The 23,214-nt window shown below is 40.6% G+C and overlaps 1 protein-coding gene across 1 annotated transcript in view; it reads left to right on the top strand.

Moving 5' to 3' along the window:
- LOC121718035 (NACHT, LRR and PYD domains-containing protein 12-like) overlaps positions 1-23,214 on the top strand; it is a 1,225,568-nt gene that overhangs the window by 718,265 nt on the left and 484,089 nt on the right. The window lies entirely within an intron of this gene.

The raw sequence follows: 23,214 nt of genomic DNA, 5'->3' as shown, positions 1-23,214 counted from the left end.
CCACCCCCCCTGACCTCGCCCGCATCCCTCCATCCTTCACCCTCCATCCCCCTCTTCAAAAATGCACATTTGCGCTGACAGGAGAAGTGTGGTTTTATGCAGAGTAAGCTGGAGAGTGTGTGTGTGTGTGTGTGTGTGTGTGTGTTTCTCTTTTTTTATTTTTTCAATTTCCAGAAAGTTCTCTCTGGGGGCTTAGTAAGGGCTCAGTCCTGCTGGATGATTCAGGATCTGCTGTTGAACACTCTACAGCAGATTCACTCACTGTACCGTATACATATGCTCATATGTTATGTGTATGTATCTGGAGTATACAATTATATACTGGATACTGGATACAGCAATTCTAGGGGGATCCAGGGGCATGCCCCCCCGGTTACAGCAATTCTAGGGGGATCCGGGGGCATGCCCCCCCCCGGTAGATTTAAAAAAAAAAAATAAGACACATCCACTGGTGTAAGTTCTGGAGACATTCAACTTTATCTAACTCTATACTAGCCTATATCATCTAATTTTAATATTATATCTAGGCTATATTTAACATTTATTATCTATTTGGCCTGTTATGAAATTATGCATTGCCCAATTTAAGCACACTTTTTTTAAGACACTTAAATACATGCATGCTTTAGCCTAGAAATCTAGACTTTTCTTTGAAAGTTGAGCAACACAATGCACTTAAGTCATTCCTTTCGAAGAAGGATGTATTTGCCGTTTTGCCGACCGGATACGGATATGGTCGTAGCGCTGGCCTATTGCATGCCTAGGCAGTTTGAAAGACAATTCTCTGCCCGCCCCTTGGATTAAAGCGAGGTGAATGGTTCGATGCCAGACTATACATTTCAATGATATAGGATGGCCCACTAGGCTATGCATGCTTAGCAGTTTGTGAAAATAAAAATTATGACTACATAGACAAACTCTTAGCCATGAGCTGTATATCCTTTGATTTTAATATTTACAGATACATAGGTATTTAAGCACAGCTTAGTTTTAAGACACTTAAAGCCCAAAGTTGGAGACCATATAGGCCTAGAAATTTGCTACCATTTTACTCTGGAATGGCTTATTGTACAGGGGATTGCATTACACCTTTGTGTTCGCTACACTCTGCTGTTTATTCTGGTGTACGGTTTGTCATGTAGTTACACGAAAAGTTTGTGAGGTATTCCACCTATATGAATTGAGATGAGCGCAGAGCTGTAGAGTAATATGATTATTTCTTGAAAGTTAATTTTCTCGCGAACCGTTTATCACAGCAAATAGCGCCTATAGCACTGTATAAAAGGCGAGCAAAAGCTATTTAATGTGTGATGACTAGGCTAGCCTACTTTGTGAGTAGTTCAACTGAGAAGAATGGGTGGCCACACTTTGCGTCCGTCTGCCTCATAGGTCTAAATAGCAACGTGTTCTGTGAAGGTGTCGCGGACCGGATTAAAATAGTCAGCGAATCAACAAAAAACTGTGCTGAGAACGTTGTAGGCAGATATTAGACCTACCTGCTGTTGGTCTAAAGCTATGTATGCATTAAACTCGTCTCCTGTTATTTAGAAACAATGCTGTGGTCTAGTCTAGTCATCAACAACAAATGAACGGATTGCAAAAAAAAAAGAATGGATTTGGCGTGACATTTCTTGCGTGTGCGTGAGAGTGGTGCTGAAAGCATGAGTGTCAGATGCGTGAGAGTTGGCAACCCTGATATTTAGTGTAGCCTACATATAGAGATGGACATGGAGCACCTGCACTCACTTCCCACAGACCAGACAGTTGCCTTCAATCAGGGGGGTGTGGGGGGACACTACTATGGCCACCCAAAAGGAGAAGTAATTAATCGGTTAAGTTCTCCGCCTACTTTCGGCTGATGACACATGCAGCGCACAGGCACAGCACACGCGCCTATTAAAGGGACACCAGGACCAGGCAAGCCTGATGCTTTTTCTCTACGAAACTCCCCCTCGCTCGGTCTGAAGCTCTTTTCTTTTTCTTTGCGTCTTCGCTGCTTCGCTGCTTCTTCGTCGCTTCTTCACCGGCTCTGCCATTATACACACGTTTGCAACAATCTCTAGCGTTTCGTTAGCCTGCCTCTGTGCTGTAAACTGATCCTGCTTCGGTCGGCGGGTAGGATACACCGAACTTGCAAGTGGGATATTCTTCCTACAGGCAGTAGGGGCGGGCGAGAGAGCCTTCATTCACCCCGTAATGAGTCATTTAACCATATACCGACTTACGAAGATGATTAATTAACACGAAAACGTTGCCTGGTGTCCCTTTAATTTCTATGCAAGCCACTGGAGTATGGCAAGCCGTTCAGGACATAACGTCTGTCAAAATAACGCCTCCACGTGTAGATTTTTTACTTCTTCAGGAGACGTCATATTTTTACTGTGTGCCACGCGCAAAAACTTTGCGTCTGACGTCAGAAGTAAAAAAATGACGACTGGGTGATTTGCTGCAATGCCAGAGCCTATGTTCCAGAGTAGACACAGCATTGGCTGCTGGAAACAGGAAATGCAGCCGCTATAGTTGCAGCAGAAGAAACAAGATGCCAGAGCAATGTGCAGCATATTCCTGCTGAAATCGGTGGACCATCGCAAACAGGGCTCGGGGGATTACTTTTCACAAGTAAGATTTAGCATTATCGTACTATTGGTTGTATTTTGTGAATGCAATATTACCAGAGAGTTGAAAAGGAGCAAGGATCTTTGTTATTACTGTATGTAAATCGTAGCCAGCTAGCTAGGCTACTTACTAGGTGTTCAGGTGCTCACCTGGCTATGAGCTGAGACTTGTTAAGTCATATTCCATAACACTGACTTAAATTACAACTGACACAAGAATGCTATTGTAGAAATGAATATTAGCCTACTAGTATAACATTAGCCGGTGAATTTTACACAAGTGAGAACAGTCTTTGATGATGCTGCGCGCCTTATCAGTTACACTGCCATGAATAAAACTCCACTACACAAAACTACCACCCCAGTCAAATGTAGCAAGCTTAGTAACACAAACACAGCAGTAGGCTAGTTCACTACATAGGAAGCTACTTTAAATTGTGCTAATTTCACATGACAAAAGTGTAGCTTGTTTGGCCAAGCTACTTCATATAAAGAAGTTAACCCTTACAAGCCCGACCGTTCTAATTTCGTTAAAATTTTAACGATGACCAATCATTTAATATCTCAGCTGTCCAATGACTGATTTTATTTCTGAAATCTTCCCCGTAATGCCGACAACATAAGCTTCAATTTGATATGATTGGTTAAGGGATTTATGGCACAAAATGTTTTGGATACTTGAAGATCAGTCGTGAAAAAAACTTTTCACTTCAGTCGTATATATTGATATGGACAGCCAGATACCACCTGCACTTCGTTGGAGTTTACCTCGACTGGAAACCACACAGCTGGATAAACTGAGGTAATATATGTTTTTACATTGGTTGTAGTTATGGTTAATCTTAATTTGTAGTCCTAAAATCATGTTATTTGACAGAAATATGCTTTCTCATCAATGTCAACATTATGGCATAGCGGGGGCTAAGTGCATCGTCATGTAACTTTAGCTAGCTGCATTACTCTGAACTGCTTGCAGTACTCTCGTTTGCTTTTGATGTCAGTTATTTTCATTTGACAATTTCATTTAAAAACCTGTTAGTATATAACCTGTAAGTAAGTTTGTTTTCTAGTACCAATTTGCTTGTTAGGTAAGCATTATTGGCAAGTCAGTATAACGTTAGCACATCAAAGCTGGATAAATCAATGGGCGCTGCGTTTGTTTGCGTCGGTTCTCTACATGAAATAAGTTGAGTGATATTTGTTCTCCTCTCAATATGTAGTTGTAGAAAACAAGATGTGAAATCACATATTCTGTCAGAAATGTAGTGCTAACTAACTTATTGCCTGTCCTCGAGTTGTTATTACTATGTAAGGAAGTTATATCTGTTGAATCAAATGTACCTCGCTAGGCAGTTTGTAGTGAACTGATTTAGCTTACTAACTTCTAAATGACAAACATCAGACGTGCTTGTCTCAACATTTTCTAAAATGACATGACTTGATAGCTTTTCTAGTCCTCTCAATATGTAGTTATAGAAAACATGATGTGAAATCACATATTATGTCAGAAATGTCATTATTGCATTTTCAGCAGTTATTTACTAGGTGAAATGTAATCTGTCTTTATCTTGATGCCAGCCAGGCAATCAGATTTAGGGCAGCTAAACCCATGTGTAATAAAATGACTTTTCATACTTCTGAATATTTTTGAGTTACTCAGAATGCTTCAATAGTTTCAAGTCTACCTCTTCCTGGTGTATGTATGTGCACACACACATACAGTACATCTGTAGTTTTGATTTTACTGTTGTTTCAGATGGAGGATGAAAAGACCTACACAGACCTCGTTGCAGACCTGAAGAGGTAGCTGACTGCTGATGAGCTTGCGCTCACAATGTTGAAGACCATGTGAGGATGGAGGAAGAAGGTATAGATTTAGGTGGCGTGCATAGGGTGGTGTAGACTGCCACTAAAACACTGTGAAATAGACTTGTTATGTTGTTTTTTATATGTTGTTGTCCCAGGCATATGTGGTTTTATCAACCGGAACGGGTGGGAGGTTGTGCTTAGTAGGCCGTCGTATGCAAACACACATTGCAGGGGCATGGGATGAAGAGACTCCAGAAGACTTTCACAGTTTTCTAGGCTTGATCATTAACATGGGGCTTCACTTCCTTCCCTAATATCCATTGCTACTGGGGAGCCAAGTCTCTGAAGGGATCAGGGAGCGTTGACCAAATGATAAATACATATTGTGTACACTTTTTCTCCACTGACATTGCCGTTGTCAGTAGTTTCTTATTATTTCAAGTTTGGCAATGCAGAATCTGGTGTTGAACCTAGGTTTGGTAGCTACAGCCAGAAAGACTTCACAACAGCTGGCAGGCATTTCCGTCAAAATTTCAGCCTCGCCTTCAGCTGCTCCAACTTCTAATCTGTCGTCTTTTCATCAAGTACATATTCCTGTACAGCAGGAGAAATGAAAAATGGTTTGGCTTTGTATACATGTGTTTATTCTCAACAGGCTTGTTCTATGTAATCCACTTTCAAATGTTTTAGAACACATTGATTTTTGAGTGATGTTGAAGTTGATTGTATTCCTAGCTTTTCATAAGTAATAATACATTTTATAGATGTATATAATTTTCATATTATACTGATTTATATAAGGAAGTTATATATGTTGAATCAAATGTATTTTATGTCTCTATTCGAAATGTTCTTTAATAACTATACAGTATACTTACTTCCTGTATTACTGGTAAGGTACATGTTTTTTTTTTTATATATCATTATTATTGACTGTAGCATTTGCATTTTGATAATAGGCTACAGTCTGTGCCACTTGTGTAAAATTTGCCGGCCAATGTTATACTAGTAATATTTGATTCATTTCTACAATAGCATTCTTGTGTCTGTTGTAATGTAAGTCAGTGTTATGGAATATGACTTATCAAGTCTCAGTTCATAGCCGGGTGAACACCTGAACACCTAGCAAGTAGCCTAGCTAGCTGGCTACGATTTACATACAGTAATAATAAAGATCCTTGCTCCTTTTCAACTCTCTGGTAATACTGCATTCACAAAATACAACCAATAGTACTGTAGCGTCGGTGGATGTACATGTCTAACGTTGAATGAGTGTCTCCCAGAATGCAGTGCGAGTGAATGCTAGAATGTGTAATGTCGGTTATAATGGTTGTAGTTTCGTTTAGCATGTTGTGTATTTGTTAGCGTGTTAGTCTCTTTAGTTGTACCTCATGTGTTTATCCTCGTGTAGATGTGTGTGGTAAACCCTTGTTGTGTGTTACATGTGCGGCTGAGACTACCCCTGTGTTGCCCTATGTAGTTGTCTGATTGTGTCTGAGTCTTCCTGTTCCAATAAATGGCCGGCCTGGCCAAAGGTGAATCTTGTCTGAGGCTGAGATCGCTACAGTACGATAATGTTAAATCTTACTTGTGAAAAGTAATCCCCCGAGCCCTGTTTGCAATGGTCAGCCGATTTGAGCAGGAATATGCTGCACATTGCTCTGGCATCTTGTTTCTCCTGCTGCAACTATAGAGCTGGTAAGTCCCGCCCTTTCCGCTATCCCTGCTGGACCTCTAGATTGAAAAATCGTTAAGTGAATGTGAGAAAATAATTATTTTCTGGTCCCGTTTGAATTTTGCCATGAATGTGAACATATGTTGTCTGTGAATTTTTAATATAAATTTTCGTGTAAAGAATGCTACAATTGAGCGGGTAGAAGTTTGATGCGGTTAAACTTTGTGTGAGAGCACTTTGTGGACTACAACTTTCCGCTAGACGACAGCTAACTAGTTTCCCATAACAACCATCAGTTGGTCGAGATGTAGAGGGTTATTAAGATCGACTTTGAACACAGTGAACCATACAACTTTACAATCACACTGTATCATAGTGTTAATGTGTTGAGTAAAGCTAGACATGTTTTGAATATTTTTGTTACCATGTGTGTTTATTCCTTCCGTTACAAAAACTAGCATCTCAGCTAATGTTAGCAATTAGAGCTAGCTCACGTCACAGGCGACATGTAGTCTCGTTATGTCTTTTCCACAACGGATAGCCGAAGAATCATATAATATACTGTAGTGCTGGGCAGTATACCGGTTCACACCGTATACCGGTGTATATTTTCGTTATGATATTAATTTTTAATATACCGCCATACCGGTGTATTTGATTACACAACGTTTGGAACGCTGCACTGCGCGACAGTGTTTCAGACAGGACTTTCTTCACACGCATGCATGGTGCCAATGCGAGGCATAGTGAGGGTAAACACAAAACACCTTAAGTTTTTCCTAAGGTAGGGGGTTTATTTAAGGGTGTTGCACAGAATACCTTAAATTGTTTCTTTAGTTAAGAAAAAACGTTAAGGGATACTGCATTAAAAAGGGATTTACCGTCACGAAAATTCTATTGAGATTGTTTAACAGCTGTAACTAGCTGGCTAGTAGGTGATGTTAGTTAGCAACCCACCGAACACAGTGAAGTTTAATGTTCTTATTATTCATCTCACCTTAAGAATATTCGCTGAAATTATCCAGGTAGCAAGTGAAGCATGTTATAGACATGCACTGAGCAATACTAGCTGGCTAGTTAGAAATGATCCTGACTGTCATCAGTGAACCAAAACGAACTTTTTTGTTAATGTTTTGCCTAGCGAACCGAACCGAAGCTCATGGCAGGCTAACAAGACATCCACATCCACATGAAGTTAACGTTAGCCTACCACTAACGTCATGTAAACCACACAATAACAATAAGGCATGTTTCTGATAGGCCTATTTGACAGAGTAAGCATATTAGCAGAGAGGTTTTATTTTAAATTGTATAATTTTCAAAAAAGTATAATTATTGCAAGTTGCACTACTTTTTGTATTGGTTTTATACAAAATGTTTGTGAATTTTGCACAGTAAAAGTTCTGTATTTTGACTGCAATTGTCTTTGCATTCTGATTAGATTCTTCATTAGAATCATGAGTGGCTCTTTGTAAACAGCATCATTTTCCGGGGCCATGCAAAACCACTAGTCAGTGTGGAGTTATTCTACATCATGACAGTAAAATAGACCATCCTTACTTAAGGCGAGACACTACAGGTGAATAGGGTAAAATTTTAAAATAATAGACATCACCATGAAACTTCCTCAGTTGATTACTTACACAAGTATGAACAAAAAATGTATTACAAGTTTTTGAAATTCGAATGTCTAATTATGCAAATTAGGCATTATCTCATTAAATATGCGCACATTTGCATATATTTTCGGTAGATAGATCTGAACATATGATGAAGCCAGGTGCAAAATTATTTTTTCATTTTGTTTGCATACAAGATAAAAATAAAATTACAGAGGGATTTCAGGATATCTGCTTTCATTACCTAGGAAATCAGAATATACTGTCCATAGCCTTAAAAAATCGATTTTTGCCATATATTTTTGAATAAAATGTCACATAAATCAGGCCAGGAATGATTTATTAACAAATCCCTCTGTAAATATCTTCAGAGCACTGCTAAGTGTATATCTGGAAAGTTTGGTGTACATAGGTGCTACATAGGCTGAGATGTATCTACTGGAAAATGAGAAAAACTCAATTTGAGAAAACAGCCTTGGAACACAGACAAGAGATTCCGTTCTCAGCCTAGACTCGCCTTTGAATTTTCGCGATTGGTTGCGGTTACAAAGGAAGTGTCCATATTTGGATAGCACAACGTCATGCAGGAAAAACAGAGCTTTCCAACGGTACTACACATGTTATGTTTTGTAGCACAGTCGCGGTAGAGCATGAAACGTTAGAAGACTAACTTTTGGTGAATTTAGGAGAAATATACAGGCGCGAGTAGACAAAATGTAATGAAATAAACACCTAAATGTGTAAATCGGGCTTTGTTGTTGTAGTAGTGTGAAAGAATACATGCTAAGGTAGCAAATTAGCCCAAAATCTCGAAATTGATCAGTGCATGAAAAAACGATGTTTTCACCTGCCGTGTCTCGCCTTAATACAGCAATTTCTCTCCCAACTTGTAGAAAATGCTGTGAACATCTGATTATGCATGGAAAAAAAATACCGTCATATACCGTGAAACCGTAAGAATTTTAAAAAATACCGTGATATACATTTTTGGTCATACCGCCCAGCACTAATATACTGTCAAACTCGTAACATGAAAAATTATATTAAAAATTCACAGACAACATATGTTCACATTCATGGCACAATTCAAACGGGACCAGAAAATAATTATTTTCTCACATTCACTTGCATTGACGATTTTTCAATCTAGAGGTCCACTGGGGGTTTAGCGGATGGGCGGGACTGCAGCTCTATAGCGGCTGCATTTCCTGTTTCCAGCAGCCAATGCTGTGTCTACTCTGGCACAAAGGCTCTGGCATTGCAGCAAATCACCCAGACGTCATTTTTTTTACTTCTGACGTCAGACGTAAAGTTTTTGCGTGTGGCACACGTAAAAATATGACGTCTGACGCTCAGACGTCTATTTTTTACTCCTGAAGAAGTAAAAAATCTACACGTGGAGGCGTTATTTTGACAGACGTTATGTCCTAAACGGCTTGCCATATGTCCTGAACGGCTTTGCCATACTGGAGCCCGCGCACAGCTCAGACAATGCACCTGCTTAGCTTCTGCATCCACCCCTCTCTCGCTCACTCTCTCTCTCCCTCTCTGCCACTCCCCCTTCCCGGTTACAAAGCCCCCTTCGCTCGCCGTAGCCGTAAGCTTATGGAAATTGATAACCACTCGAGGGCGGCGTAGGCTTATTCAAATGCAAACCCTCGTTACGCCAAGACGCTGCCGTCCGCAGTCTCACGTTGTCACGTCCTGCAGCCGGGAATCTAAGTTGTCCGGAGGATCCGAAAGGAGTGCGGATTCGCTCTCCTCCTCGTCGTCAATTCGTTTCTTCTTATTCCAGAGATGGAGTTTATCCAGCGAGTGAAGTTGCCCGTGACGAGCCAAGGCTACCTTGTCGTCTAAAAGTCCACCACTCGGCTTGGCGGAGGACTTACTTCAAAAATCAGCGGACTGCCTATCTTCTGCTGAGAGAATTCATGAAGATGCGGTTCTGCGGAGGCGCCTTTCTTATTCTCATTCTAACCCGTGTGGTCTGTGAGGTAAGATCAATGGCAGAGCACCTGACCTGGGTGCAAAACATCTAATATGGCTAATTCAGCTGGTTACAGTGTGCCACACTGTAGTTGGTGTAGTTCCTTTGCCAAATTATTCACTTTAGCCTATAGGCTTTGGCGAAGTTTGAAACTGTAACTGACAAAAATAATTTAAGTCCTATTTTTAATCACAAGGTGTAGGCTACAACAATTTATGTTACGCAACTAATAGTAGGTTATAGCCTAACCTACTACGTTTTTACTTTTGCTGAAGTACACATTTTCTTTGCGTGAAGTTGGGCTGCATAAGAAAACGTTTAAGCCCGATTAAACAGCGGCTCTCACAAACTTGCACTCTCTCCAGCGGCTGATGGAGAAACTCACCGGAGCGATGACTTTTGTCGAAAAGTGTTGTTGGGTGAAATATTAATGTACCGCGTCTGGCGTGATCTCTTAACAGACTTTTTGCTACAACCTCTCGGAACAGATACTGTACCGTAAAGGACGGACACGCGTTGAACAGCCAGGTCCATTAACAATTCAACATCCTTCAAAAATGGGATAAAACACGCGAGTGGTTTAACAAGTTCACCCTTTAGGTTTTCCCTTTAGCATTTGGTATAACATGGTTTTAATGGCAGTTGTCCTTAATAATTAATTATCTCCCAAGTATTGTAATTGTGTAAAATAAATAAAACCTCCACAACCATGATACATTACTTCTCTCTATCTCTTTCCTCCTCTTGGGCCATCTTTCTTTACTATGTGGATCTTAAATAATTCAGTCTTAACAGCGTCTTTACAGTACTAAAAGGGCAATGGGTAGTTGTTTTTAGTCATTTTTTCATCGAGAGCAAACACAAAGATATGGGATGAGAGCGAGTGAGTGAGAGGGAGGTGTGGAGAGGAAAAGAAGCAGCCTCCTGAAGTGGTTGAGTGAGAGTGACAGAGAGAGAGGGAGCGAGATATGACAAGAGAGAGAGGTGAGTGGGTGAGGGATGAGTGTAGAGGGGAAGGGAGAGAACCAAGAGGATGCATCTATCTATCTGTCTATCTATCTCATTAAAAAACAGAAATACAGATTAAATGCATAGCCTAATAAAACACACACACACACACACACACACACACACACATACATACATTCAAACACCTTCTGCCTTCCTTTCTCCCTCTGTCTACATTGAGTCATTATGCTGTGGTACCATTTTACAGTTCATGCCTTAAGTGTTGTGCTGCAAACATATTGTAGTTATTTCCTTTTCATCAATTTCCAATATACTGTTAGTGCACTTTTTTGCACTTTTCAAACCACACTCAAGCTTATGGTTATTGTCCCCACCACTTCTAAAAACAAACTGACGCCCTTGATCTCATCCACACAGCATTACCCATCCTTATTCAGCACAAAAAAGACGCATCACATTAAGACATCCACATAGACACATCCTCTGTGAAACACTACAAGCAACTGAGGTGGTGGTGGCACTATCACAGCTTGTTCAGCACTGTGAAAATAATAGTGATCTTCTGTGTCTGTGTGGACTGCTCCCATTGTCCACGCTCCTTGCAGCACCTAGGCAAGTGGGCGTGTTAAGCAGGCAGCTCCGAGTGAGTGTGCGCCGCAGCAAATGTCAACACAAGTTCTTTGCCGACAGCCCTCGGCTTGTGGGTAAAGCAAAAGGTTGAAGTGAAATCTGGAACTATTTCAGATACATCACGGAAAGTGAAGGCAAGCCAACAGGTACACAGATGCCTGAATAATAAGTCATTCAAAAGCAAGTAGGCTACGCATAGAACTTTGCTAAGCACCTCGCAGACATATCCCAACATGTTTAAAGAGTTCAACGAATGACAGGTTAACAAATAGGCTATAGAAAACACTTCTACATGATTAGTGCCAAGTTCTTCTCCTCAGTTTTAGTCCAGGCTTATAGCCTAAGGCCCCATTTACACTTACTGTAAACAATGTCTCTGTGGCCGTGTGCCGTGTGCTAGTTCTGCAAACTCATTACATTTGGGGTCACAGTCAAGTATCGCTAATGTGTCAGGTTTTCTGGTCTGGACAAAAAAAAAAAAAAGTGTTTTCCAAGATGACATGCTAAATGTCTTGTTTTGTCCACACCCTACACTGTATGTGCAAGTATGGTGCAGTATGGTGGCTGGTTGCACTTGGATGTATGGTATGTGTGTCAGTCACATCCATCACATCTTCTAGCCCCTGAGAACCGCGAGATCAAGAGATGCCCTAGTGAAGGTCATGTTCAGTAACCTTTGTCCTAGTAAAGGTCATATTCAGTAAACGTTGTCCTAGTGAAGGTCATATTCAGTAAACTTTGTCCTAGTGAAGGTCATATTCAGTAACGTTGCCCTAGTGATGGTCATATTCAGTAACCTTTGATAGTCATATTCAATAACTGTTGCCCTAGTGAAGGTCATATTCAGTAACCTTTGTCCTAGTGAGGGTCATATTCAATAACCGTTGCCTATAGTGAAGGTCATATTTAGTAACCTTTGTCCTAGTGAAGGTCATATTCAGTAACCTTTGTCCTAGTGAAGGTCATATTCAGTAACCATTGTCCTAGTGCAGTGGTTCTCAACCTTTTTTCAGTGATGTACCCCCTGTGAAATATTTTTTCAGCCAAGTACCCCCTAACCAGCGCAAAACATTTTTAAAACATAGCACTTTGACATCAGTGTCTAATTTATTAAACTTTGGAACCATGACTCCATCCATAAACTTGAACCACGACTCCATCGTTTGAGTTTTGACAGTGATTGACAGGTGATGGCGGGTGGCATGTGACAGGTTGGGTCGAACCATCCTGGTATGGGGGGGGACTCTGGGTTTTTAGGATAATGAAATTGAATAGCCTACTGAAATATAAAATTAATTTTATGAACTTATATTTTCCTGAAATATTTCATATTAAATAATTGTTTTTAAAGTATTTTTGCATGGATTCTCCATGGATTATTTCTTTTTAAATCTATGTATATTTTAACCATAAGCTGTTTTTAGGGCATTTTCACTACCTTTATTCGTAAGGATTTATTCTGGTCATTGTAAGTGCCACACACACATATTATATATTGTTTTCTTTTTCAGCAGGGTCTAGGCTATCCAGATCTGCCATGTATTAGTACTGGCATTGATTTTTAGAATTAAAATATAAAAAGCGTATTATAAAAAATCTTATATTTTGACATGTATCTCACCACAGCAAGCTCATAGCTCTACATGCATTTCATGTGTGTGTAGGGCAGACTGTCCTGAATCTGGCAATATCATTGCCATAGTGAAGGGATTCTCTGGGGCTGAGCAATTTACAGGCATGTGGTGTGCGCCTTACAGAAATAAATGCCATTTTTTTATTTAGCAAAATGACCTTTCTGCGCTCCATATCTGTGACACGAACTGATCTGACCTGACTTGACTCGAGTTTACGTGCGCGTGATGTCTGCACTCTGCAAAAGTTGTTTCTTTGCCGAACAAATTGGGATTCAATGTGAACCTTGAATTGGATGCCATGCAGGAATTTGGTAGGATCTCAAAACCGGATTATGAACATTCTTTGCCATAGAGAAACACAGACAAAAACGTGAGGTAAGTCGAGCTATATGAAGTTATTATTTTACCGTCACTTCGTCTGTTTTATAACCCAGAAGGATGTACTTGGTATCAAATGATAGCTCTGTTTCTCCTCTTTCATCTGACATGCGTGGCATATCTATCCGATCACAGGTCCGCGAGTAATTCAAACGAGAGTAATGGGTGTGCAGCATTGGTTTTTGTACATGACGTTATTATTTTGCAGTCACTTCGTCTGTTTTCAACATAGGCCTACTTGATATCAATGGATAGCCCGGTGTCTCCTCTTTCATCTGATTTGCTTGCCATATCTATGTGTTCACGGGTTCGCGAGTAATTCAAACGAGAGTAATGGGTGCGCAGGTGACCGCAGAGAAGTATAGACTGTAAATATGGTGCAATTTGATTTAATTTCATGTTTTTTTTTTTCATACTTTAACGTGCAGACAAGTGCATGGTCTCGTTGGAAAGCTCCACTTCTGCTCTGTCACGCAATAAAGGTTTAAACAGTTGCGGAGCAATGTAACAGGTACGCGTACCCCCATTTGAGAACCACTGTCCTAGTGATAGTCATATTCAGTAACCGTTGCCTATAGTTAAGGTCATATTCAGTAAATTTTGTCCTAGTGAAGGTCATTTAAGTGACCTTGAGTATTAAGAAAGGCGCCGCTATATAAATGTAACTTTTTATGTAAAGTAACCTTTGCCCTAGCAAAGGTCATACTCAAAGTGAAAGTGAAATTGAATGTGCATGCGTTTCCCACCAGCGGAGGTAGTTGGCTAGTTCAAACTTTTGCCAACTTAATAAAAGCTTAACTCGAGTCACACTGTTCGCCAACAGCAACATTATCTTATTTGTTTTCAAGTAGCAGGGAATTCAAGCCAAACCGATGCAACTCTGCCATCAATCATTATGTTAAGCCCGCCTAACGACTTTATACACGATTTGATTGGCCTGATAAAAGTTTAATTTTTTGAGCTCACAAGCCAACGGAGAGTTGCTAGACTAGCCCTGGCAGCAAATGTAAATGTCTAGATTTCTAGGCTACTGTTTCTCAAACTCCTTCAAGGCTGCTATTTGAAGGATGTTACTGTACGTCATCGAGTCCCCTCGAAGTACTGTTCCAGTGTCAAGCATCCAAGGACAAAGTCCTTCATTTTTCTGAATGTTCGAGGATGCATGTGTGTATCTTCAGCATGCTTGGAACACCCACAATCCTGTGCGCACATTTAGGGAGGATTTTTAAAACAAACTATACTAAACAAGGCATTTCACTATGTATTTAAAAGTAAACATTGTCTTATTGTCACTGTGTAAAGTAGCTTAAGTTAAGTATGGGCTCAGGTCATTTTGACAACTTTGAACTCTCACACCGTAATTGTGTGAAGAAGGCATTTAAGAAGGGTATTTAATCCTCTTCCCATGAGGGGGATATCATGCTAATTAGTCAACTTTTCTCTTTACGATTTTGCTCAATGTTTATTGCTTTGTGGGTTATTTTAGCAAACAAATTAAACATGTATGATTTAATTTATTGACGTGGGAGAATGACAGTGGTGCATTCATTGTTTTTCAAAAGGAAGTGAGCAGGAGGCATGATTTTCAATAAAGCACACATGCAGCTAGTCTGTTCCATTGTGTGTTTTCTGAATGCTAAGAAGAAGCCTTGTCTCGTCTTTGAAGGATCTGACTCGGCAGGACTCAGCTCTTCTAAGCAAGAATCCTTGAGGATCCTCAAGTTTGTGAAACAGCCTAAAAGTATGTAGGTCGGTTTGCTGTGCCATCGTAATTTTAATAGGAGAGATGCAGTAAGATAGGAGATAGAGTGTGTGTGTGTGTGTGTGTGTGTGAAGGGGGGGTTGACTGCTTCCCCATCATGATGTAGCCTGGCCATTGATGCAAGTCTCCACTTCAGAAACGAAAAGAGCAAAAAGGTCCTGTAACTTCACTCCAAGAGGAATTCTGTGCATTCTAAATATGGCCACTATTGCATCAGTAATGTGGATGGAGAGGGTCAAGTTGGACAGGCAGTAGATGCATAGAACCCGCACTCCTTTACATATAATCCCTCACGGGATCAAAAGAGTATATATGTTATACTTAATATACCTTTGCAAATATCACAAAGTATTGTTGATTTGTTTTTCGTCTCCGCTAAAGGATTTTTGGTCAACATAATGCAGTGTTTTTCAACCTTTTTTGAGCCACGGTACATTTATTACATTAAAAAAAATCCCGCGGCACACCACCAACCAAAAATGTAACAAAATTACACACTGTAGCCTAACAATTTAATCGCTTCATTTGTTTACAGTAGGGTTCAGATTCTGCATTTTTCTGTTTGAAGTAGGCCTATTTATCCATCGCTGTTTTACGTCTTTTCACCGATTGCCTTGATATTAGAAAGCTAGATACCACACATTATTTTCTGGAGCCCAATGCGCTACCTAGCTTTCTAATATCTATTTTTCACCGCTACTTCTTGTGCGCATCACTTAATTAACAAGGTCATTATTAGACCACCCAGTTCCACCTACTGACATGAAAGAGTATTTATTTACTTAGCAAGTCACTACATTGCAGCCACAGATGCTCAACAATGGCATAGCCTACTATTTCCAACAACTAAATAATAAATGTTTTTGGACGGATTAAGTGAAATTGGACAATTTCCCACGACACACCTGAATATCTCTCACGGCACACTGGTGTGTCACGGAACAGTGGTTGAAAATCACTGACATAATGACCAAACATCATAAAGATCTTATTGTAGGGTCAAATTGCCTAAGTAGGAAGTATAGCTTAACATAACATAAAATAACACACAGCTAATTATGTGGTTTGAATATGATAGTATTATGTTATGTATAGCATATTATGTGGTTTGAATATGATAGTATTATGTTATGTATAGCATATTATGTGGTTTGAATATGATCGTATTACATTCAATTCCCCCCATTGTGTATAAACCTCAGAACAGAGTTTTATGCAAGTAAAAAAAAAGGGGGGGGGGGGGGGGGGGGGGGTGCTGTGGCGCAACCGGCTACAGCACCCATGCCATATACGGGTCCGAGTGCCCACAGGGACCCAGGTTCGAATCCAACCTGCGGTCATTTCCCAATCCCACCCCATCTCTCTCTCTCTCCCACTTGCTTCCCCACTGTCCTGTCCAAAGAAAGGCAAAAAAGTCCAAAAAAACAAAACCATATTAATACCATATTAACTGCCCCCGTGTATTAACCTCATAGCTGAAGACATTTTGCAAAATCAATGTATAAGCCGTGGCTAATAGTTGGGAAATTACGGTATGTTTTGTGTAGCATACTCTGTGGTTTGAATATGGCGTTATGTTATGTGTAGCATACTCTGTGGTTTAAATATATGGTGTTGTGTTCTGTGTTGCATACTCTGTGGTTTAAATATGGTGTTATGTTCTGTGTTGCGTACTCTGTGGTTTGAATATGGTGTTATGTTCTGTGTAGCATGCTCTGTGGTTTGAATATGGTGTTATGTTCTGTGTTGTGTACTCTGTGGTTTGAATATGGTGTTATGTTCTGTGTTGCGTACTCTGTGGTTTGAATATGGTGTAGCGTAATCTGTGGTTTGAATATGGTGTTATGTTCTCTGTAGCATACTCTGTGGTTTGAATATGGTATTATGTTCTCTGTAGCATACTCTGTGGTTTGAATATGGTATTATGTTCTCTGTAGCATACTCTGTGTGTAAGTACACCGCAGGGGGCAGGCTGCCTTACTGGCAGATTTTCAGATCTGCTTTGAATTTCAATGAGTGAAGTCAGTGGGCTGCACGAGAGGGATTTTCCATACAAACAGCTGAACCTGCCTTAATACACACACATTACACACATACTACACACACACACACCACACACTACACACACACACACACACACACGCAGGATCAGATAACACAGAGAGGAGGAGTGAGACGGATAGAGTCAGAAGGGCTTTTCGGGTTTGCATGGTGTGTGTGAGTGTGTGTTTGCTGTCAGGATGGAGGAATGGAGGCTAGCCGGTAAGCAGATTATGGAAAAGTTTGAAAACTTTTGGAATAATCAAATTGAACATGTAACAAAAACGGGAGCGGCTGCTGGTTAGGTTTATTTGGGTAGTCAGGTTTAGTGCTGTCACATTCCAAATTACAACTTTGATATTATATCTGCCATATAAATATCTTCATGCTAACATTGAAAATATGCCATGACAGAGACCTGAAACACCAGGAAAAGTAATGGAATATTAGATGTGCTTTCTCACCTGACCAGCCTGTTAATGCCCTGGATTTTCAGCACTGCCCAAAATGTAGTATGATATGTCTGCCCTAATAGATATTTATTATAACAATGAATGCCGTTATCCCCTACATTGATCATGCACAGCACTGCCATATATTGGATGATTTTAACTTCTTAGAGTACTGTATTTTCAACCATATACAGTATATATCATTATTGCCATTAATAATGGGGATACATTTCTAAATTAATTTAGGGGCCGTTTATACGAGAACGATTGCGAAGGAAGACGACAAAATATTTTATCATAAGTGCCTTTCGTTTACACGGCGACCCCACCATCGGGGCTTGAAGACGCAAAAATCTGAAGACTCCTTCCAGAGTGCAGAGTTTTGAAGACGACCCGGGTGTCTAAACGGCTAAACCAAAGATCCTTGATTACCTCTCTGGCTAAACTGTCAAATTAGAATGTCTGCGCGTTTTTTTAGACGAGCATTTCCCCCTGAGAATGCTCGTCTAAACGCGAATAAAAAAATGAAGACGAGACTCCACTTCTGCGTCTTCTCTTTTCATCGTCACCGTATAAACGTAGCCTTAGAATCTCATTAACTTCATGAATAGATTCTGGGGACTCACCTTTGGCAAACAAGACCAACACTCGCATCATGACAACTTTGAAATCATTGGTCCAGCCTAACCAATCACATTGATTAGGGATTCCTAATGTTACTTCCTACTTTGCTTAAACTTTAGAAATTGACAATAAACTGCATCTGCAATCAGGAAACTATGTATGGAGGCCTACCTTTACTGTACATAAATGTACACATTCTGACAGCAATTTTTAATGTTAGCAGAAGTTGCTACACCGTTTACCACAGCCACTTTTAAAATGGTTGGCAAACGAATTGGGATCAGGAAATGGGTTGGGATCAGCAAATTAATTGGGATCAGGAAATGGGTTGGTATCGAACCCGTGGGCACAAGCACCCCATATGTCTATTGTTAATAATTAGGATTACCAGCGTCTGGACAATTGGTAATAAAATTGCAGAAATATTTTAACACAATAATACACACACTTTTTTTACCCTCAAATTGGTGTTTCGTTTAAATAAAAATGTAAAAAGCAGAAAACGTCTGTTGACAAAAGAACACATCAAACACAGGAGTCAAACCTAGCAACAGCCATAGAACACAGGAGTCAAACCTAGCAACAGCCATAGAACACAGGAGTCAAACTTAGCAACAGCCAGCAACATGTTCAGATCCTGTTAACTGATATAGTTTAAAAATCATTGTGAACTTGCCCATTACAGTTTTTGCCTATTGCTTACACACACTGCAGAATTTGGCTCATTATGTCAAAACTCTACACAGCCAAATAAGACATACTTGGAGATAAACAACTCACATCTATGCCAGAATGAAACACTGCAATCAAAACTCAACAGTCCTTTCTAAAAATGTAATTATTGCATAATTATTATTGAATTACTCTTTCGAATCAACAGCAACACACTGATGTGCTTTATATAAAACACTGCAGTCTTTGTGTTTCTATTTTTATTGTCATTTTCTCAGACTCAGTCTTCTGTGAAAGTAGAATTTCTGCAGTAGCTGGAAAAGCTTTTACAAAAAAAAAAAAACATTTGTATACAAATAAAGAAAAATAGAATCACAGTTATCAATGCAATACTGTAAGGACAAGCAGGCGATGTCCTCAGGTTAGGCAACAGGGAAAACCACCCTTGAAATGACCCTACCTCAATGTCTCTGCATGCCCTTTGATTGACTACACAGTGTTAAGGTATGCTACTTTACCACAAGTTTAGGTATTGAGGCTTTGGTGTAAGTATTCATTTTAGTAATGTAAGCAATGGGCAAATACGTATGTTTTTTGTCAAACAGTGTGATGTGGTCTCCAAAACGTATACTATACGTTACTAAAGTCCACATACTGTTTCTTAAAGGCACACTATGCAAGATGTTCACCTTTATGAAACCAATTTGTTGGTGAATGAACTTGTAATAGGCGAATAGTTCACCTAGCATAGCTATACAACATAGACGTAGTGAGTCCCTACCAGCCATGCAACTTCTAAGGGCCTGTCCACACGGAGACGCTTTTTAGGTTAAACGCAGAGGTTTTGCTTCGTCTTGGCCGAGCGTCCAAACGAATCCTGTAAACGCACTGCCCGAAACCGCACTTTTCTGAAACCTGGTCCCAGAGTGGAGAAATCTGAAACCGTAGCCCGTTTGAGTTCGTTTAGACAGCGAAACCGTACATCCTGCTTGCGTATCGATGATGTCATCGCCACACCTCAGCTGCCCTGGACTTGCACTTATAGTATTGCCTAACAATACTAGTTTTCATACATGACATTACCTACGATTACACTCCGTTAACTTAAGTTATTAGGAAAGTGCGGTGTAAGTTTATGCTACATTAATTTGTGCGTAGTGCCAGTGTCATTCATTTATTTTACATGTCTCACAACATATATACATGCATTCACAGTCGAGTGAAATCAGATATAAGCATACAAAGACGCTTAGAACTCACGTTAAGCCGATGGTAGCACACTGAATGCGAAAGCACGATTTGATGCAGGCAAAAGTATTGACTGTTACTAACGAAGGTTTTATAGCAATATTATAAATGTGGCGACAGAATAGCCTAGAACTTGGGTAAGCCTTGCGTTTAGTAGCCTAATTGCGGTGATAGCCAAAACTAATGTGAATCACGGACTATCCTACAACCAAAGAAAGTAAAGGTGATTAGTAGGCCTACCTGTGTTAGCCAAATAAAGGACGGGACTGCACCCTTCACAAACCGTAAAATAAAGTTTATTAGTTTTACAGTTGGCTACAGTTGACAGTTCACCATCAGTCCACACAAACAATTCTGGACTAGCCATTTCGCCGTAGCCTATTCTGTCTGTATTTAAAGCGCAAGTTTTACAAGTTTTGGTGAATTTCTGTAAAGACACAGTGCCACCTATAGGCCTGGGGTATGAAGTAACGTGTTGAGTCGTGTTGAGATGGATCCGTTTGGACGCAAATATTCTTGTTACGGTTCCAGGGAAGACGTAGGAAAAAAAGATCGGTTTGGTACGTGTGGACTAGGCCTAAGAGTGGCGCCCCGCCAAAACTCGCGAGAATCTGAAACATTACCTTGTCAGTAGATGTAGTTCTTTGGAGATAGTTTTTGCCTGTTGTTAATCCTTCACCTCCACAACAAAAGCATTTGCATTGTGTACAGGGGGGATAAGTTGCGAGAAGTTTGGTATTTACAATAGCAGAGTAACATATAAATTCATTGTGACTCTAGAGGGACCAAAGATATGTAAACCTGCATAGTATACCTTTAACTGATGTGACTTAGGCTAGATGTTCTCAATGCAAGCTCTTCCCAATGCAAGTAGAACGCTCCATTGACTTGAATGGAATTTCCCAAAGTTCTACCGGTCATTATTTTCGTCTAAGGACCTCTAAATAATGAACGCATTTTCATTCAAAAGTGAAGGAAGACGGTTGATCAGCTGTGTTCTAAAGAACGCTTGATTCAAGTTCAGCGTGTGTTGCAAACTATTTGTTTCTCAGCAAAAGCCACAACGAAATGGTAACAAATAAATGTAGAGACAAATCGTGGAGTTTATTTTTTCGTTTTTGCAAGTAGCTGTATAATAAGCGGGATAATGTATAGAACGTACGGAGTGGTCTTGCTTCACCCTGAAGGGACTTATTTTTCTAATAATGACCGGCGTTCTATACATTATCCCTTACATATTTAACCTTTCAGATGGTGAGAAGCTACATTTGTTTCAGATGCCTACTACAAAACACAATTCCAGTATGGTTCAGAGTTGTCCCAAAGTCCCTCCACTCTGCGGCCATATTGTAACGCTTTTTGGGCACTTATCTAGCATCTATTTTGCAGAAATGCACGTATGCAAGGCTTCACGACACCAACCTTGCTCCAGCAGCGAGATCACACCACATGATTGGCACAATGTGTTCACATGTCAACTTTTTTGCCACGGAAGGAGCGGGATATGTGACAACTGCCATGTTGGTGTTACAAATAACCCCATGTATTTCTATGGAGGATGACCTCGCGAGTGCTGTGTCTCGTCATTAGAAAGTCTCTGGTTGTCCTTGAGTCTGTTAAATCTGTTCCTCAATTATCCGAGAATTTTTACAGTTTACATAAATAAAAAATATATCCTTTCATATTCTGTAGTATTTGTATAATTGTGTGGTAAAACTACTCAAACATTCAGGGGAAGCAATTTATTTATTACTCTTAATTATTCACTAAATTTACATTTTTAAATGGTGTTTAGCTATTTTGTCTGACTGGTGTATTTGTGTGTGTACTGTATGTTTGTGTCTTCATATGATTGTTGATTATGGCTAAAATAAATATTTTTAGCTTTAGACGTGAATTGCTATGCAAATAATATGATAATTATGTTGCTCACAACATGATCTGTGTGTGTTCTAGATCAGTTTTCCTTGTCAATGTGTGTGTGTGTGGGTGGGTGGGTGTGTGTGTGTGTGTGTGTGTGAGTTTTTGTGTGTGCATCTGCCTATACTGTGAATAATGGGATGAGTGTCAGCCTTTGTGTCATCGTATCGCTATCAGGTTTATTGAGTGGGCGGTAATTTTGTGTGTGTGTGTGTGTGTGTGTGTGTGTCTAGCACCGGCCCAGTGGTAACATACTGCCTGGATGTGCAACATGCTGCAGTACGCACATTGACCCAGCAGGTGGAAGCGTCTTTCCACTAAACAGATTTGTCCAGCGCTTGTGCCACAAGGTGGCGCATTTGCACCCTCTGCTTTCTCCACGGTGTGGACCTGCAGTGGTGCCATGTAATCATGTTGCGAGGGAATAAGAAAAGCCCATAGAGCCGTTTGACTACATTGCCATTGTGATGTAAATGCACTGACTCAGTCTGCAGGAGAGAGAGAATAATGTAAAGGAAGAGGATGTGAAAGAGAGGAGGGATGGAGAGAGAGGGAGAGAGTGGGGGGGGGGGGGGGGTGCTGGCACCTGAGGGGAGAGATTGCAACAGGAAGCAGAGGATGAAGGAGCAAATTTAAGAGAAAGACCACCATCTTCATCCTAAGCAGGAAGAAGAGTTGCAGAGAGCAGGAGAGGTGGATAGAGGGCAAATGAGCATGGAGGAGAGGATGTATAGAGAAAGAGAGGGAGAGACAGGAGACTACTGTAGGATCAGACAGAGAGACACATTCTGAGGGCATGAAGAGGGAGTGAGAGAGAGAAGGAGTGAGAGTGTGTGTGTGTGTGTGTGTGTGAGACGGAGAGTATGTGTGTGAGAGAGAGAAGGAGTGAGAATGTGTGTGGGAGAGAGAGAGAGACACACACACACACACTGTGCGCGTGGGGGAGAGAGGGAGTGTGTGTGTGTGTGTGTGCGTGGGGGAGAGAGGGAGTGTGTGTGTGTGTGGGGGGGGGGGGGGGGGGAGTGTGTGTGTGTGTGTTTGTATTTAAGAGCCAGCAGTGCTGCGTGTGTGTCTCAGTGTCTGCCTGCAGGAATCAGACCAGACCTCCATCTCATCCAACCACTCGGCTCCTCTCGCTCGCTCGCTCGGCTCTCTCATTCCCGTGTTCTCTTCTCTCACT

This window comes from Alosa sapidissima, chromosome 9 (assembly GCF_018492685.1).
Source record: "Alosa sapidissima isolate fAloSap1 chromosome 9, fAloSap1.pri, whole genome shotgun sequence".
In the NCBI taxonomy this organism is placed as follows: domain Eukaryota; kingdom Metazoa; phylum Chordata; class Actinopteri; order Clupeiformes; family Clupeidae; genus Alosa; species Alosa sapidissima.
Note: the sequence above shows the minus strand (reverse complement) of the source record. Positions and strands in the feature narration are given on the sequence as shown.